The 17,866-nt window shown below is 42.0% G+C and overlaps 1 protein-coding gene across 1 annotated transcript in view; it reads right to left on the reverse strand.

The window, feature by feature from the left end:
* GLI2 (GLI family zinc finger 2) overlaps window positions 1-17,866 on the reverse strand; it is a 231,520-nt gene that overhangs the window by 116,977 nt on the left and 96,677 nt on the right. The window lies entirely within an intron of this gene.

A 17,866-nucleotide genomic window follows, 5' to 3' on the forward strand; every position in this document is an offset into this window, starting at 1 on the left:
ATACTACATTTGATATCAATTTGAGTATCCGACAATAAACACCTTTTTATTTTATTCCTACTTTATACTTTTTTTTCAGCGCCCTAAAGACAGAAACCGTGAAGAAATAAATAAGTCACAATTTTGGCCACATGTCAAAGATAGTTTTTTTTTAATTATTCAAAAAGCTCTTTATTAAGATAGGAAAATCACTCATTCTAGAAAATATTGATATGGGCCCGTCATACTTGCTAAAAGCTACAAAATATACACATAACCTCAGTAATATAGTGGGGTCAAAGTGCGTCATTACTTCTCTAATGGCATTCTGAAACATAATAATTTTGCCTTTGAGACGTTGTAAGATGTTTTCATGTCGTATACGTGCTTTTTTCACTTAAAAGGCCTGCAGGGCGGCTCTGATGTTTTTCAAGTTTTTAACTACAACTTAACCAGGTTTATAGAAAGCATATATAAATGCATCCGCGTTTCATATAATAGCCAATTAGTTTCTATAAATACAGAAACACATCCCACACATTAGTACACAAAAGTAAGAGATCTGTACACATTGTTTTTTTAAATATTATCCTTGCATGACAACAACATAAAGGGCTGAGTTGCTGAGCTAATCTAACAGAATTGTACATGGGACCGTTTTGAGCAATGGCGCATCACATATCATACCTATAACCCATCTCCTCCTCGCGTCACTGGAGAGGATATCTTGACATGCTCCTGCTATTGAAGAGTCGGCAGCTGGTTCAGCTGAAAACGCATGTGTCCACTGTGGTCCCAGGTTACCAACATCACTAACAGAATTCTGATCTTTCCCGGGTCTGGCAAATGTTTACAATGGCTAAGGTTTGATTTAAATGTAAATGTTGTAGACTTGTAAAGCGCACAGCTGCCCCAGCAACGGGGCGTCCCGGCGCTGTAGACCGCTGGGGAACCCGTCCTGGCTATCCCTGTGAGATGGTCCCTTTCTGGGTATCTCCAAGGTGAAACCAGGCATCCCCGGCGTCTGTGGTTTAAGAAGCCCTTGTTAAAATCCCAATTAGCCAAAAAAAATCCAAGTTGTCATCTTGGGGTGATTTTCCTTAATTCATCACTGATTACACCAAATTGATAATAATCCCTTATCCCATCCACTCCTACCTTTCAAAGGAGACCACTATTAACACTGACCTTTTTACTCATTTCTGTAAAAAACAAAAGTCTTTCCTGACAAAAGATTCATAATATACCTACATTAAAAAAACAAATAGATTGGTTCAAAATGTGTTTTTACCATTTCATAAACTACTCCAAGTCAGTAATGGCCAGTGATTGAAGCTGTAGCAGAAAAAGTCATCATTGTTGGAAGATATATAGGAGATACTGTGGCACCACCCATTCAAAAAGAAGGATTTTGAACCAACTTTTTGAGCTAATTGATTTGATGAAAATTTAGTTTTTCAACTAATTTGAATGCGATTACTTTGGAAAACGTTATTTTTTCGGACTATATGTCTTGACAAATGAATATACACCAGGCTCACTGACCAGCAGACTTTCGTGTTTTTTTTCTTGTTTCCAGTATGGCCAGCCCATCACTGATGAAGAGCATTCCCTCTGTCAGTAATGGTCTGTTCCTCATACTAACAATGTTAAAAAACATCCCTTCCCAGCCTGATAATGCCCATTCACATTCCCAAGAAGTGAGAGCCAGCAGTTCAAAATGGCTGCCTCAGCTGCAGTAGCAAAGTCTTTGGCCCCGCCCACGTTATAATTCTAATCAATGGACATTCCGTGAGTTTTTTCTTCTAGGTTTTACTCCAAAGTGCAGCTGATAAAAATACACCATTAATCTACTGACCAGGATCTGTTCAGCAGGAAGAGAGGCAGATCAATGAGAATAATGACATTTGACTTGACTAGCAGAATTGATTACATTCACCTGAAATACTCTGATCAATCTATTTAGCACCCGCAAAGGACGTTAGGAGGCTCTGAGTGGATTAGTGTGATGGTGCGTGTTATGATACAAACACAGAGAATTGCCATCTAAAAGGGTTCTTACATCTCAGCCACTCTTCTCATGCAGCAGGGATGATACCTTCCCTAGGAATAAATGTGTACACTCCATACAGTACCCTGACTGCTCGGTGTTGGGAAGTGTACTGTTGACGTGGGGCACAGGTGGAATTTGAGAGTGTGCACATCTTCAACAAACAGTTGCTAATACTTACCTTCGGTGGTGCCAAACGATCACACACAACAATGTCACATCCCAAAGAAATTGTCACTTTAATATTGACTTTGTGAGTCAAAGGTGACATCTCCATTTTCAAACAGACCGGCTCATTTTCCAATTCAATCCTAAATCTCAGTCTGTGTCAAAGCCTGCCTCTGAAAATCTCTAAAATACACTGTGGTCAAGCCCACGTGTCTGCTTTTAGAGTTTCACAACTGTACAAATACCTATTTGATAGAGTGGATCTCTAAAAGATGTTCACCGATTACAGAGGTACTGGCATTCCCAAACACAATACTGAGTTCCCCCAGCACTCTCCTTGCACGTTTGCACCACACTGCTCTTAGAGGCCCTTTAACTATAGTCACACTGTACAATATATCATTGGTACTTCCCTTTACAGCACAGACACACTACACACTTCTGGACGCATTCGACACGCCACAACACTCATGGAGCATCCTACTGCCATCACTCAACACCGCACACCACTCGCACCACGGTGGTGGACTGGTTGTTGGTTGGTTGGACAAACGAGGCATCTATTAAGGCTCCTTGCTTGAGAAACATGATGTGTTTGCTGGCAGCTGTATGTGGGAAGACCCACCACCACTGGCGGTTGCAGAGGCAGGGGAACCACAATGCACAGGCAGTTAAAAAAAACTGTTGTGGATGCTTTGATACATAAACCATGTGCCCAGTGTGCGAAATAAACAATTGTGGAGGTATTCCTTTGCAGACAAAAAAGATTGTCTCTAGTGGGGAATCATTGTTGAAGAAAAGAGACGTAACAATTACACTGTTTACTTCTTAAAAGGACGAAACAATGGTAGGATAGACTTTCTTTAAATCATCGGATCTCATATTCAAGATGAGGCGGAAGAGGAGGGTAAAATAAATGAAAGACGCTTGGATTATGACTCACTTATAAGGACTCGGCCTCCATTGGCCGTTGCAAAATGTTTATGATGCTGACAATAGCTGTGAATACTGTAAAATTCTGTGAAATTTCACGGACATAACATTTTGCATAATACTTGCCTGGCTGCCTGGATTTCGCACAAAATGTATTGTTGAAACCAATTCTCCATCAATCATTCTTTTGCCAGTATCTTATGTAACTTTTGGACACCAGATATGCCCTTGTTATCAATAATCATGATGAGATCTCGGCAACAGACGTTTTGCAAAATTTCACACAAAAATGTCTATTTAATTTCATGTAGTTGTTATTATTGGTTCACGGACATTTGGTGAGAAATCCCTGTTATCCAGGAGATGGTGAAATGCTCCAATCCAGTGCATCTTGCGTTTGGGGTCCCCACACGCCCCTTAATTTCCCTACAGTTTACCTTCGATGTGCTCATGCATCACGTCAAAAAGAACCCTAACCCTTAGAAGCAAGAGGGAATGAGTGGATAAAGGGTCTAGCTGCAAATTGAGGGGTCATGTATCAACTCAGATAAACATATTTTATAGTACCAAAAAAAAACAGATTTTTTTTTTATTCTCGTGATATTTTCAAGTCAAATGTCTTATTATGTAGAGAAAATGATCTCCCTTTCAGGTACTTCTTGATAACTTGACATGAAATGTCCTAATGGGCAATAACTATGATCTTGCTCCAAGATCCACGATTGGTTTTCTTGCCTTTTTCCACAAATTACTTAGAAACAAAAGTATATTTTAAGCACAAGAACAGCAATACATTGCAGCACAGTAATGATGAGGGCCGCGGAAGACCGCGCGTATATCAAGTGATCTCTTATGAATGAAGCCGCTTTGAAGGATTCCGCCATTGGTGGAGTTGAAAGTGATGGGCTTGGAGGGAAGCATGGACTTCACATGACAGCCTATTTACATTTCTTAATAAAGTGGCTCGTGTGCGAGCACTGTGGCGTAGGCGCCTGCCCAGTGCAATGAGGTACAATGCCTAATAGAGTAATTGGCACCGCGGAGGCTCTTTCAAGCACCTTCAGAGTGTGCCACACATCTTGTTATCTTCTCTTTGGTAGCCCTGGAGGGACAGTCCGATGCCTGCAGAGTGTCAGCGGCTCGGCTTTGAAGCACTCTGCGGTGTAACTAGTGTCATATTTAATGTATGGGTTTTATAGAGCAGGAGGAGGTTTCAACATGGCGCCTGCAGTAGAATGAGGGGGGCGTCGTGCTCAAGCACACTCCTTTCAGGGAGGCTTGTAGGGTATTTCTAGAAAGTGGTAGATGTCAGTGGGATTCTGAGTTAGGAGAGCTCTGTGTGCCTCCGTTTGTGTTAGGATGGACACCTTACTTAGGGAGTAGCTTACTTAAGGTGCACATCCCGAAATCTTTGTTCCGTCCATTGATGCCAAGTCCATGCCTTTTTCATCACCAATTTGCCTGTCAAAAATGATCACATCAAAAGGAAAAAAAATGTAAATGTACAATCTGCATGTAGTTGAAAACAGGGTTTTGTTTGTATTTTAGGCCCGGCCCACATGCCACTCACTGTCTACAAGCGCAGCTGCTTCCCGGCTCAGTTTAAGAGATGGACTGAAGTGTATAAAATGTTTTGTTTAAGTGCTACCCATGTTAGGTGCATAATTTGTAATTATTTGTACATTTAAATAGTCTTCATTTATTAGTGGTGGGATTATATAGCCCTCCTCTCACTGAGGCTAGCGATTTTTTTCTAACCTATAGACATGCTACACAGCAGCAGCAGCGCTGTTGTACAACATCGCTAAAATACATTCTCCAAGCCAATAGCTCTCGCATAGGTGAGAAGTATTGGCTTTGCCAGTGCTTGTTCGTCAAACCCTACGTCAGAGCATGACAAAGGCAGAAAAGCAAGGAAGATATGAAAAAGGTGACAAAGGAAGGAAAGAGGCTGTTAAAGCACCTGCAGGAATGTGATCAGGACAGCGAGGAAGTGTAAGGTAGGAGATGGCAGCCATGATGTGGGCCTCCAGAGGAAGTCTGCAAAACTGGAAGCGGTTCCTATAAAAAAAAAACTTGGACTTGGCACCTATTTTCCCGAATTTACGCACTGTAAGTGATGTTTTTTAGCAGCCAATGGTGCACCGGTGGCTGCACGCACTTCACGCTCAGTGAAAGGTCGTGCTGCTCGTCCTAGATCAGAATATACTCCTCGGCAGGAAGTGCGCTGCTGCTGCTGGGAATCACATCCGCCGATGGGGAGGCGCAGCCTATCAGGATGAATGGCCGCGCCGGGACACAGGCCTCACCTAAATCCTACCCCTGACGGCTGTTTTTGCTTTCAGCTTGGAACAAGAAACCCATTTCCTGTCTGCGGTGCAGCAATTCCCATCATTTCATAAACGGACAGTAAAATGTTGACGGGCTCGAGAAACTACCAATATTTCTGACTTTCAGAGGAAATGTTTCTACTTCTCAGGTTTGGAGTTGGAGTCGATTTGTAACATCTGTGTTAAGCTCTGTGGACGGGGCAATGACTCTGGGCGGGATCAATAAAGTGAACGGATGGAATCAGTTCTTTAAATGGGCAAGTACTGTCTGGTACGGTGCACTTTTTGTAATTTAAAAGGGAGAGTACCAGCACTTCTCAGCACTGCTACAATGCATTTATTGGGAGAGTACCACCAGCACTTCTCAGGAGCAAATTGTTACTTTGAATAGTGAGTGCCAGTACTTTAATATTTCCATTTGATTTAAAGCCCTAGACGCGATGCCTAAAACGGACGGAAGTTACAAATGTTGGACGGGATGCTTAAATGCATGGAATTTTTATACATTTATATGGGGTGCTTAAATGTACTGGACTTAATAAGCATGGCTAGGGTGCTTGAGAAGATGCGATGAAAGGGTCTTCATTTGTTGGTAAGAGCAGTACATTCATTGAGCAGGTATTATCAGGTACTCGGTGCCTGCACTTCTTTAATTTGGAAGGGATTGCGCCACCACTTCTCAACACTGCTATAATGTTTTTAATGGGAGAGTACTGACGTGTCTCAGCAGCAAACAGTTACATTGTTAGCTGTCAGATTCTATAGATATTTGGGTCCTGCAGTGAAAAGACTATATTAAAGTCCTCCACATTTTCTGATAATGTGTGGCAGATCTCTCCCGCTATTACATGCTCGTTCATTTGTTGAAGTTTATTTGTTCGCTGTATAGTGCAGGTAATGGACAACGCTCATAGCAGATATGTCTTATGTGAATTTAAGAGGCCTAGGTTACAAGTCGTTGGAGACTGTTGCATATTGTGGTTTTAGTATTATTGTGGGCAAAAGCTGTTACAAATGGAAGCACATAACTATATAATTCCATGGCGTACCAGTAGGTCGGCCCTTTTTTTGCTTACTTGCATAATAAAAGCAGTTTGCTGGTGGAGTTGTTTGTGATTCGTGGGTTGCGAGCTGAGGATTGTGCTAGACAGTGAAACTTTTTTCTGGGATCTGTTGCCGAGATGCGGTGGTGCAATTATCTTGGAAATGGCCAGGTTTTAAACTGTCTTCTTAAGTGTACATGCTCCTGGGAGCTTCTATTGTTGGCTGGTAGTGAGTTCCAGAGCATAGCGGCTTGTACTGAGATAGCAGTCTGGTACTGAGTACCTGCTCTTCTTTAATTTGAAAGGGAGAGTACCTGCCCTTCTGCAATACATTTCACAGGACAGTACCAGCGTTTGTCAGGAGTACCTGCACTTTCATATTTCTATATAAAGCACTGTGTTGAAGGGTACCTGGCCACCTTCCAAAGAGACACCGAGTCTCATACACAGACACAGATTTCTAAACAGGGACCACGCAGGCCTTATCTGTGGACTGACTGCCTCCACTCTTTAGTTTGAGTCATGCACTCTCTTCTGTGCATGTGTTATCTGTTACTAGATGGGCACGTGAGGGACTGACTTTATTATAACAGGGTGGGCAGCACTGGTCTGTGCATGGTGCACCCGTTTGGGTGAACTTAGACACAGACACACAGTTCTTGCACTGACAAGTGCTTAATTTAAAAGCAAGAACATTAATGTTGTCGCATAAAGATTTCTTATAGGCTTGACACAGGCACTGTGAAATGCATGGGTTGCCAAATGCCCAGGCTGCTTAATTATGATTCGGCCACAAGCTTCTTTCTGCCAGCATCCTACTCTTCATGCCTCTTTAACTCACTCTTGGAGGTTCGTTATCATCCTCACTTCTCTCTTCGTCTCTGATTTCACATCTTTCTCCCTTTTCTGCCCTTCTCTCTCTTGCTCTGGGTCAAAGTTTGATGATGAAGAATGGGTGTCGTGCCCCCTTAAATGAGCGCTAGTGCCCCCCAACTCCAACAACTGGCAGAAAGGTGTCACTCAACACTGCGTGGAGCCCTTTATAATTCGATTTCTTCAACTGCGATCAATAAGTAGCAGTGAAATACTACTAGTAATCCAAAAAGGCAAAATGGCTCGTTACGAAGGAGTGCGTTGGTGACGTCATTCTTTCTTTCCACATACAAAGAAATTGATCCACAGCTCTGCAAAAGAGTAACTTTTATAGAACCCAAGGAACAACTGACTGTCTAGTAACCAATAATTAAGAACGATGGCTTTGCGAAATGTAACCTATGCCGATCTCAAAGCAGGAAGGACTGTGGCTAGCCTCGGATGGGAAGTGACGCACTTAAGAGCACAGAAAAGGAAGGAGCAGCTGACCCCGCGAGAGGGCCTTTTAGACGCCACGGGAAAGGAGGCCATTGGCAAGAGACGGCCTATGGTGGGTTTAAAAGCGACTTTTGTTGTTTAAATTATTGTTATTTTAATTGTATTTATGCTCTCTTCCTCTTTTGTTGTATGCTCATGTTACTGACATATTCACCCTTCCCCCATCCTCTTTTATATGTGCAACAGTTATTTATGATTTTACTGACCTTTATTGAATAACTAGTTCTTATGTTGTTATTATTAATGGCATGTTTTACATTCAACTGATTACATACATTTTTTGCATTAATAACATTATTCTTTTCAAACTAAAAAAAGCGACTTTTGTTAACTGTTTTATTTACTAACAACCACAAACAATACACAACAAATAATATAAGAGTTAACTATAAACGTTGGGCATGCTGCCGGATTATAACCTTTCCAAACTATCCAGTGACTTTATCTCGGGAGAGAGACAACGGGGTCACTAAAGAGAGCAGTCTAGAACTGTGGCCGGGGGCATACACGTCTTCATTTAGTTTGGGGCTCTAATGAGGGACCCCGCTGTCTCAACGGATCCTTATGAGATGCAAGTGCCACACCTTTGACTTGGTATCTACGATTGCATATGACGTGCTGAGGTCTGTCCCCGCTCTCATTAAAGGGCATCTCCGCTTAACACCGAACGGCCCTAACCCCTCCATCCCGTGGTGTTATCTCCTGAAGAGATTTCGGAGGCAGACACATTTCTGTTTACACAATCCTACAAAACGTGACCCTCCATTCACCTCTTTTCCATTACAGCACCGTAGGCCCCGCTCGCGCCTCCCAGTGCCAAAACCCCGCTGCGTTTCCAAGTGCGAAGCTGAGATGAAGGATGCTGTGTTTTCAGCTGACAAAAAGCAGATTTCTTACTAAGTAAACTCTCGACTTTTGGTGGGGAAATGAAGCTATAAAACTGTGTCCACAAAGGAGAAGGAAGCAGATGGGCCTTGTTAAGGCCGGAGCACACCGCGGCGGTTAATTAAATTACCTGCTACTCCATCAGATGTATTTTGTTTTTAAGGATTAGCCCGCTTTCAAAAATCTTAAAAACAAAACTAGAAACGAACCCATGTTGCAGCTGAGCCTCGAAAGTTGAGATCACCCAATGGCTGCCTGTAATCAGGGACACCTGATTCATTCAAGTTTTTCCTCATAGCACTAGCTATGGTAATCTGGCACTGTAGTTAGTAGGGGTGACCTAGAACTCTAACACCCAGAATGCACCACGCTTGAGTATCTGAGAACTGGAACAGGATATAATAGAGATATCAGGTCACCTGTAACCCTGGCCAACGTTTTAATTATGCCGGTGAAATTAGTGAACTTCCCTTATTTAGAGTTATGCAAAATTTCACCTTGCATGATTTCACATAAATATGCACGGGGTTAGCCTGCTCTCACCAATCCTGGAGCTGCTGTCATGCTAAAAACAGCATAAGAGCAGGGGCTGGAGCAGCCCATATTTGTGGCGCGGGGCTGTCCACGTACGCATTATAAAATATGGAAGCGGTGGGCGGACGACAGAGGCCTGTGGCTGGAGCCTCCGAATGCAACAGATAATGTCCCAGTGGAATAGGGCAGAGATGGGGTCGCTGGGTCTGATCCTTGGGGGGAGGGGGGATGCCTGGGGGGGGGCGGGGTGTCTTAGAATGGTCTGGTCTTTCCACAGAGCGCGTAGTATGTCTGTTTCTATTCTTTACGGTCCTTGGCGGTCTTCAGTGGGAATTGAGCAACTCGGGGGGGGGGAATGGGGAGGGGGGTGAGTTGGGGTGTTTGAAATGGGCATCCGGAATGGCACAGTACGTCCAAGATTGTGTTTTTCTTTTTTTTCTTATAATTTGAAAAAGCAAAAACAAAACTGTAATTTGCGGTCATGCCACTGTATAACCTGATGATGCAGCGGTCTCTGGGGTACAGAGCCCTGCGCTTATTGTGCGATTGACAATACAATTTGTAGTTAGAAAAAAAAAAAAAATAAGAGCAGCTTCAGGATTGGTTGGATTTGTGTTCCACTGAGCAGGAAGGAAGTCCTTCCATTCCTGCTTGTGAATGCCGGAGGGAAAGTGTAGCACCTGGGAATGGGCTTATATGGTGAGTTTGGTGCCATCACAATCAACCATATTTTAGTCCTGCTTGCCGCCACTTTATTATATTTACAAACCACTACTCATGCTAATAGTGTAATTGTGTGACATTGCACAAAAGAAATACACAAATTTGTAAGTACATATTCAAGCTCGGTGGCTGGGAAGAGGTGTGTCTTCAAACCCTTTCCGAACCTTAAGATATCTTTCAGCCCAAGTGGTGTGGGACAGAGTTCCAGGGAGTTGTGCTGTGTAAATGTCGAGTTCTATCTCCAAAGCTTTTGTAGTTGGTTTTGCAGATGGACAGGAAATTGAAGAAAGCAGGCCAAAAGCTTCAGATCCATCTATAAGGCTGAACAAATTTTGAGTGGCAGCCTGATGTATGACCTAGTAAGGACTTGCGACCAATGTAAAGAGACTTTAATTGTGAACTGTCTTTGTGTGGCAGACATCATGCAACCTGTAATGGGAACATTTCATGATCGAAGTGAGAAAAGCCAGGTATGGGCTGGATGGCATGATTCTACTATTCTACAAGCTGGAAGAGCATCTATGTTGGTAGGCCTGTGTGGATAACATTTTAGTGGCTCAAGAGGCTATCACCCAGGTGGGGATCGGGGAAATTTATACGGTCGCTGAAGTAAGTGGAGAACCCTACAGAGCAACCGTCCACATTGGAAGACCATGTTGTTGACTTTGCTCAATGGAGGTACGAAGTAGCGGTCACAGTCAAATTGGACTACTAAGTTGCTTGTCCATTTTACACATGTAGGCAGGTAATCCGAAGTATCTGGCCAGGTGACAGGGAGAGGTGTGGTACATCCAGAGCTGTACTTGTCATAGGCAAGCCTTGTATTGATTCCCAGAGATCTCCCATAGTTTTAAATGTAGCAAAGTACAAGGGAATGTCCCAGTGCAGGAGACACAGTACTACAGCAACGTGAAGAATATGTAGTCTGGCATATACATCCACCAAATATATTTACACCTGCATTCCTTCATTACACCAAAGCACCCAGTCAGAACTGGATAAAGCTCCTAAGATAGACAGTGGGTGTGCATTGCAGTTACAAATCCTCAGAAAAACCCCAATATAGAGTCAATACGTCACCACACCATCACTGGCTTACCCCAAACCATCTCATTTCCCTCCTTTCAACCTCTTACTTCTCACTCTTACTTTGCCAAAAAATTCAGTCAAATAAGATTTTAGAGGGTTTTTTTAATAACTCACTGTGAAAAATGAGCTTCTTATTGAAAAAACATAATTCCTTCACTGGCATTGATACATTGGTTTTGAAAAAGCCTAATTAGTCTACACGTCCCAGATATTCACTCAATTTTTGTCATTTCTTTGCACCCACTACCCTGTTGTGTGGATATTTCAAAGAAGTTTGAAGCCAGAGGCTATGTTTCATGTGGAGAAATTTGCTGAAATGTTTCAACAGAGCGTAATATATTTCAATTTGTATAGCATTTTGGACTGCTGGTCAGTTTCACTCCCAGTAATTCTATTTTTTGATAGTTACAACTCTTAGATAGTCAGGTTCGCATAATTTGTGTATGTGACAACACTGCGATTACAATTCGTGTCTTCTGGTTCCATCATTGACGCTTCAGCCAGTAGCCCTAGAGAACAGACAGACTGGATTTGCTGGGACAGTCCCAGTTTTTGTAAGACTGCCTCAGTGTCCTGGCACTTTCTTGTAAATAACGTGCATGTCCCAGTTTTGAACCCGAGGACGATGGAGCATGCACACTACAATGAAAATGTGCAAGCAACCCCCTCTGTACTTTATGACGCCACTAACTAGCTTGGAATGAAGGAATGGGTCTCTTTAAATATAAAACCTCTATATTAAACACATTTGCATTGTTGCCAAAGTAGAGTGTGTACACAGTGCTGGAGTGGAATATTTTATTATAGTCTTAATTTTATGTCCATGATTAAAGCACCGTTGTAGTTCTATTTCTGTGATACGAAATGCTTAAAAACACGAAAAAATCACACTACCTGATCCTCTGGTCCACCTGGAAGACAAAAATGTGAAGACCAAGAATCTTTAACAAGTATTTTCAAGCAAATGAATAACAAAATTGCTCATATTGAACATGAAAAGGGAAAACAATTGACCAATTCCTACAATTAAATAGAATCGTCTTGAGAAAGGAAGACAAACAAGCACTTCCAAAGCCATAAGTTTCAACTTTTAATGCAGGCGCCTGGCCTTTTGTCTTTGTAACACTTTTTGCTGATGCTGTTCCATACCATTAAAAAGAAAAAATGCTTATTTGCCAATGCAAAACATAATATGCAAAAACAAAATTGGCAATGAGGCATACAAGTGCATGCCTCATCATACAAACGTGCAAAAGCGTCATTACGCAAAGACGGACAACAAATCACCAGGCATGTGTGCACATGGATCATGACCATGAGGCCATTTTGAATTTTGAATAATTTCACTGTTCCAAAACGGCGTGTGGCCAGCCATGGAGCAATAAATAAAAAATAAAAAAGAATAAAACGTGCACCAAAGCAGAAAGGAGCAGCTACGTGACCTCCCAAAACTTTGATAGTTGTAAGCGCCGACAAGTAGTGTGAGCCGGTGGGGGGGGAGGGCGGTGAAAGGGGAGGAAGCACTGGAGAAGCTGGGTGGGTGGGGTGGTTGATGGAAACTTTCCAAAGAAGGGGAAGCAAGGAAAAACTAGGAGGGGCTGGGCAGCAACAGATGAGCTGGGTATGTGAATGGGTAGCAAATTGCAAAGCACAGGTGGGGGGTAAGGATGTCGATGGGAAAGCAGGAAAGAGTAAGAAAACAAATGCACTCCCTTGAAGTGCTGAAGAAAAACAAAAAAAGTAATCCCCGGATTGTAAGCAGTGGAAGGATACATGCCATGCAATTAGAATGGGTGGTAAAGAAGCTCTGCTTCTGCAGAGGGACAATCATAAGAAGACTAAGAAAAATCATTGGATAAGAAGCAAGCGAACGATACTGATGAGAAAGCCAACCAATGTTAATCAGTGAGCTGACCTAAAGGAGATTGTAAGCTTTGGTTCTGTCCACAATAGGCCTTCGATAACAGATAATCAAAAGCTGTTTGCATGAGAGATCTAAAAAATGAATCATAAATCATCATCTTTTATAGTCTATATGTTACACACAGCATCTGCTTTACAGAAGTGCAGCCTCAAACCACAAGGGAGTGTAACTTCATAGGGCTGTGAAGTATATTGCTCCAGGCAGTTTACAGCTTCTCATGTGTCAACAAACAATCAGGACTCCAGTGTTGGAAACAGTTTTACTATGTTTGGCAGGGATATTAAGCACTCTACTGCAAGGGGACCGTACTTAGCTCTACGAAGACCTTTAAAAACTAAAGAAGCTGGTACCTGCTGCCAGAATTTAGAGAGGTTCTGGACTACAGGTTGAAACATCCATTTTTTAGGTCTGGCCTAAAAAGTTTGCCACCCTAATGTAAAAAGAAAAAAAAATAAATACACAAATATTTAAGTACATACAGGAACTTTGGGTGGGCCCTCCTCAGTGCTTAATTTGAGCCGGTGGTTTCCGGTGCTCGGCACCGACACTTATTTGTCAGCACCGGCGCTTGGGGCAGCCTGTTACAAGGTGGCGCGGTCTAGGTAATTTAGAGATGACCACAGCAACAGTTAATTGTTAATGCTATATTCATAAAAAATTACAATTACCTGCCGCCCAGGCCATTCATATAGCTTTGGAGGCCTGAATTAGTCCGAACTGTCGCACTGTAGGCGTGTGATGGTTAGTAGTTGTGTTGTTGTTGTCATTGGCAGCATAGCAAGGCAATGTGTGGTACAAGCTGCAGTGGCCTCCTAACGAGTGGCCCTCTTCCACCAATGGTCTGTACAACTGCCAATCACATGTTGTACTCCCACCACAACATACAGCATGAAGCAACAGGTCAGCCCACTTCATACAAACGCTCACCTGCACAGCGAACACCGCCATTTAACCGTTCACAAGTGCTCATCCCTGTAAAAAGACATGCACTTCTGTGCCACAGTTGGTGAACCAACACTTTACTTTGTCAACGCTTTTTCTTTTCCACGCATTATTATTTGCTGGGTTTTTTTCTGGTGATATTTAAACTATACGTTTAAGCTTACAGAAATTCAAATCTACTTGTACCTTGTCTTTTAGCGAATCATTTAATTTTGCTGTGATACACAGTAAAACTAAAATGGTTTCTATATCTTTCTAGGTACCCCATGCTTCCTAGGAAGCGCCCATAGTTTTCTATTAAAATTATATGTGATTGTAGGTTGGTAGAGCCCTCCCGAGGGGAGCACATACTGTTGCCTAGATTTTTGCCGCCTTGTGGGTTTGTTTCTTGTTTTTCATTTAAAATGAAACCGCCATTTGGGATGTTTGGGCAATGTGACCGCAAATGATATTTTTGATCTGTGGGACTTTTTACTGCTTGCTGCTTGTGTTTATGAATATGTTTCATGGTCTCACTGTCTACTAGCGGCCGGCCTGAAGGTTGTAGGCCCATACTTGTATATCTCTTGAACTCTGTAATAAAGGTTTCCAAAAAAAAAAAAATTATATGTGATAGTTCACTGTCTATGTATTTTTATGTTCTTCCCTCCCATCTAATTGTGGATTGTTATATTATGCTATTTCTTACACATTGTAGATAAAATGCATTAGTATGTTCATTCTTCTTTGTAAAGAGCTCTGTCATCAGTGCTGGATTTAGCCCACTCTACATAAAACTCCAAAAATAAGCCAGGTTTTGAAGATAGCCCATTTTTATTCCATTTTATTTTTATGACATATGCTTGCAATAAAAATAAAAACTACCATCACACCATCTTACAAAAGGCAGATCTTTTGGCTTTACCACTGTTTGTTGACTATGGCAGCAATCTTGCAGCCATTTGGTTGAGCCTGCGAAACACATACAAATCTACAGTCAAATCGCTGCAGTTAAGAGACCTGGAAGGCAAAAACAATCAATTCAACAAGAGCGTTCCTGAAAACTGAGGTCACCATAAGACTGGCACAGCGCCACGGACAGAGTGCATACTACATACAGGAGAAGCTTGGCTAAACGCAAAGACATTCCAAGAGGCCTTTAACGGCAAGGTGGTGCAGTTCACTCCCAGCTCTGTCCAAACTTCCAATAAAAAGCCACAAGCATTTGCTATGCAATAGGTCTTGCATTTGCGAGAGTTTAAGCTATTGGCATTGTAAATGACAATGCCATATATTTATCTGTTAACTAATATTTGATGGTCAAATAGTTTTGGACCTCTAAAAATGATTTAAGCAGGCTGAATATAACCTTCATCAAATGTTTCCTTAGCTTCTGTAAGTTGAAGGATGGATATTTGTTAGCTAGTAGGTACCCAACCAAACCTGGTCTGTTGGGAAACATATTGACTGAAAAGTCGTACAAATTATTTTTAAGGATTGGTAGAAATCAACACCATGAAGCATGACCTTCACTTCATCAGAAGCAGCAAATTACAAGGGCACAGGCAATTGGTCTGTGCCGGATCATCATTTAACCTAGCTCCCTCTGCAGAGACATTGCCCTCACAATGACTATCTAGTAACTTCAATAATATCCTCGAGTTACCCTGATGTGGTATGTGTATCTTATGCAGAGCTTCCTGCTACGTTCCTAAGCTGCCGTCCTTCGGTGCCATCCAAAGTAAACTAGTAGTACAATAGGTCTGTGAATGAGATGGGGGGGAACAACCTTTACAACGCAACTTTTACAACGCACTGCCATTACAACGAAACTGTTACAACGCAAGTGGATTTACAACGCATGCCATTACAACGCAAGTCTTTACATCGACTTGCGCTAGATGGCGTGCTAACATTACAAATAGTGTAGTTTACTATCCCAACACCTTCCCTATTGTTAAGTGGACTGGAGTTGGAATAGTAAATGACACTTTTCTAATGTTAGCACGCCATCTAGCGCAAGTCGATGTAAAGACTTGCGTTGTAATAGCATGCGTTGTAAATCCACTTGCGTTGTAACAGTTTTGTTGTAACAGCACGCGTTGTAACAGCATGCGTTGTAACGTCATACATCCGGTCGCCATTCATGTGTGCTGCTCAACCGTGCTGTACTCTCGGGGACCGAGGTCTAGCTGTTTAGATCCCGCGAATCCACATCAAGTTGTCAACTGTTCTTTGGGTTCCTTTGTGCAATGTAAAATGCTGATTACTCATAGGGTTAACGTCTCCAAGAAGGGTTCCTTTTAATGTGTGCCCAAGTATGTATGTGTGCATTAGGGACCGTGAGTGACGTTTACAGTCATTTTTCATACAGTGTCCTTTAAAATATTACGGAAGTTTGATTCGGGTAAACAAGGTGTGCAAGACCTATCTACCTATAAGTTAGCATGAGGCAGAATGCATGAAGTCGCTCAAACTATGCATAAGAACAGAGAAAGCAAACCTCCCTCACTTTTTTAATCTCAGTGAGATGAAAATCATAAGATTGGTATCTTTCGCATCAGACCCTAACATCTGAAAACACGAGTTCTATGACCCAACTCTGAGGGTTGTAATTCACTATATAGAAGTAAACAGTATCGACCTATAATAACATTGCATCTACTAAGCGGCATACAGCCACATCACAATGTAAGTATATAAGCATTGCTCTTAACTCTAGCTATGCTTACCTTGGGAGGTTAAGTACAAGTGGAGTTAAGATCAATTAACTTGAAATCTAGTGTAAGTTGATGTAGTGGAGCTGATATTATTGCTGTGTGATTATATAGTGACCCACCACCACTGCAGTGATGTAGAAGGACTCGTATTTATGGACCCATAATGAAGAAAGTGATAGGAGTACGCACCCTCGGATGCCAGAAGCAATTTAAAAATTAATACGCCAACACAGTATTACATTTTGAGTTGTATTTTGTCTTCCATCAACTCAGCATAATTTTAGGTTCATTTAGCGCCAAGCGATAACTTTAGACACAAAACTCCAACGTTCAAGACACATTGAAAGTAGGTGCATGCAGTGTTTTCTGTACAGACTGTGGAAATAATAGCGAATAAACTGTGAAAACAGAACTTGCCCTAGTTTTGTGAACATTTTGTAGATTATTTTTCCCATTTGGCGTACAAGGTTATCATCAACTAAAAACCACTGGAGGGTGCGAGTGCAAACCACAAGAAAGTGCAATTTGCACTGAGTTCTGTAAGGCCACATCACTGAAGGCAGGCATAAAGAGCACCAGCTCCTAGTTAAGTAAAGGGTACCTTTTAAAGTTTGATCTATGGCCTATTATGCGCTCAGTGTTTCCGGTGCCTCTGTTGCCTTATGTTATTAAACATATTCTTCTATGTGATTGGCGAATTGAGTTGCCCGTTACGGCAATTGGTTGCCATTTCACAAAAGCCAGCCGAGGAGGAAAGTCTTTCTTGTTGAAGCCTTTAAGGCTTGGGACTACTACCAAGGGCCCTCTGAGCAACAGTGGATCAAGGAAACTTTCAAAAGAAACTAAAAACCTCATCTTCTTGTCTAAAGACAACTGAGAGCCACTTGTTAAGAGCAGGTTCACTGAGTAAGCTACTGCCATTATCTCATTTCTTCTACACTTCTCTCACTCTTCTAACGCCAAGATGCCTCAGTGGTGTAAGTATATCCATTCATTTATTCAGGTCTCAAGAGATACAAGTGCTAAAAAATGGTGCAAATGTCATTTTGCACCTGTTTTAACCCTATAAGGTGAAATGTTCACATCCCTGTGGATAACACAAAAACGAACAGACTCTTTAAGTACAGAGTAGCTTTAACGAAACAGAAAGACGCAGAAGTCGCTACTTTAATTCATAGAAATGCTATATAGATGGC

Source organism: Triturus cristatus, chromosome 3_1 (assembly GCF_964204655.1).
Source record: "Triturus cristatus chromosome 3_1, aTriCri1.1, whole genome shotgun sequence".
NCBI lineage: Eukaryota > Metazoa > Chordata > Amphibia > Caudata > Salamandridae > Triturus > Triturus cristatus.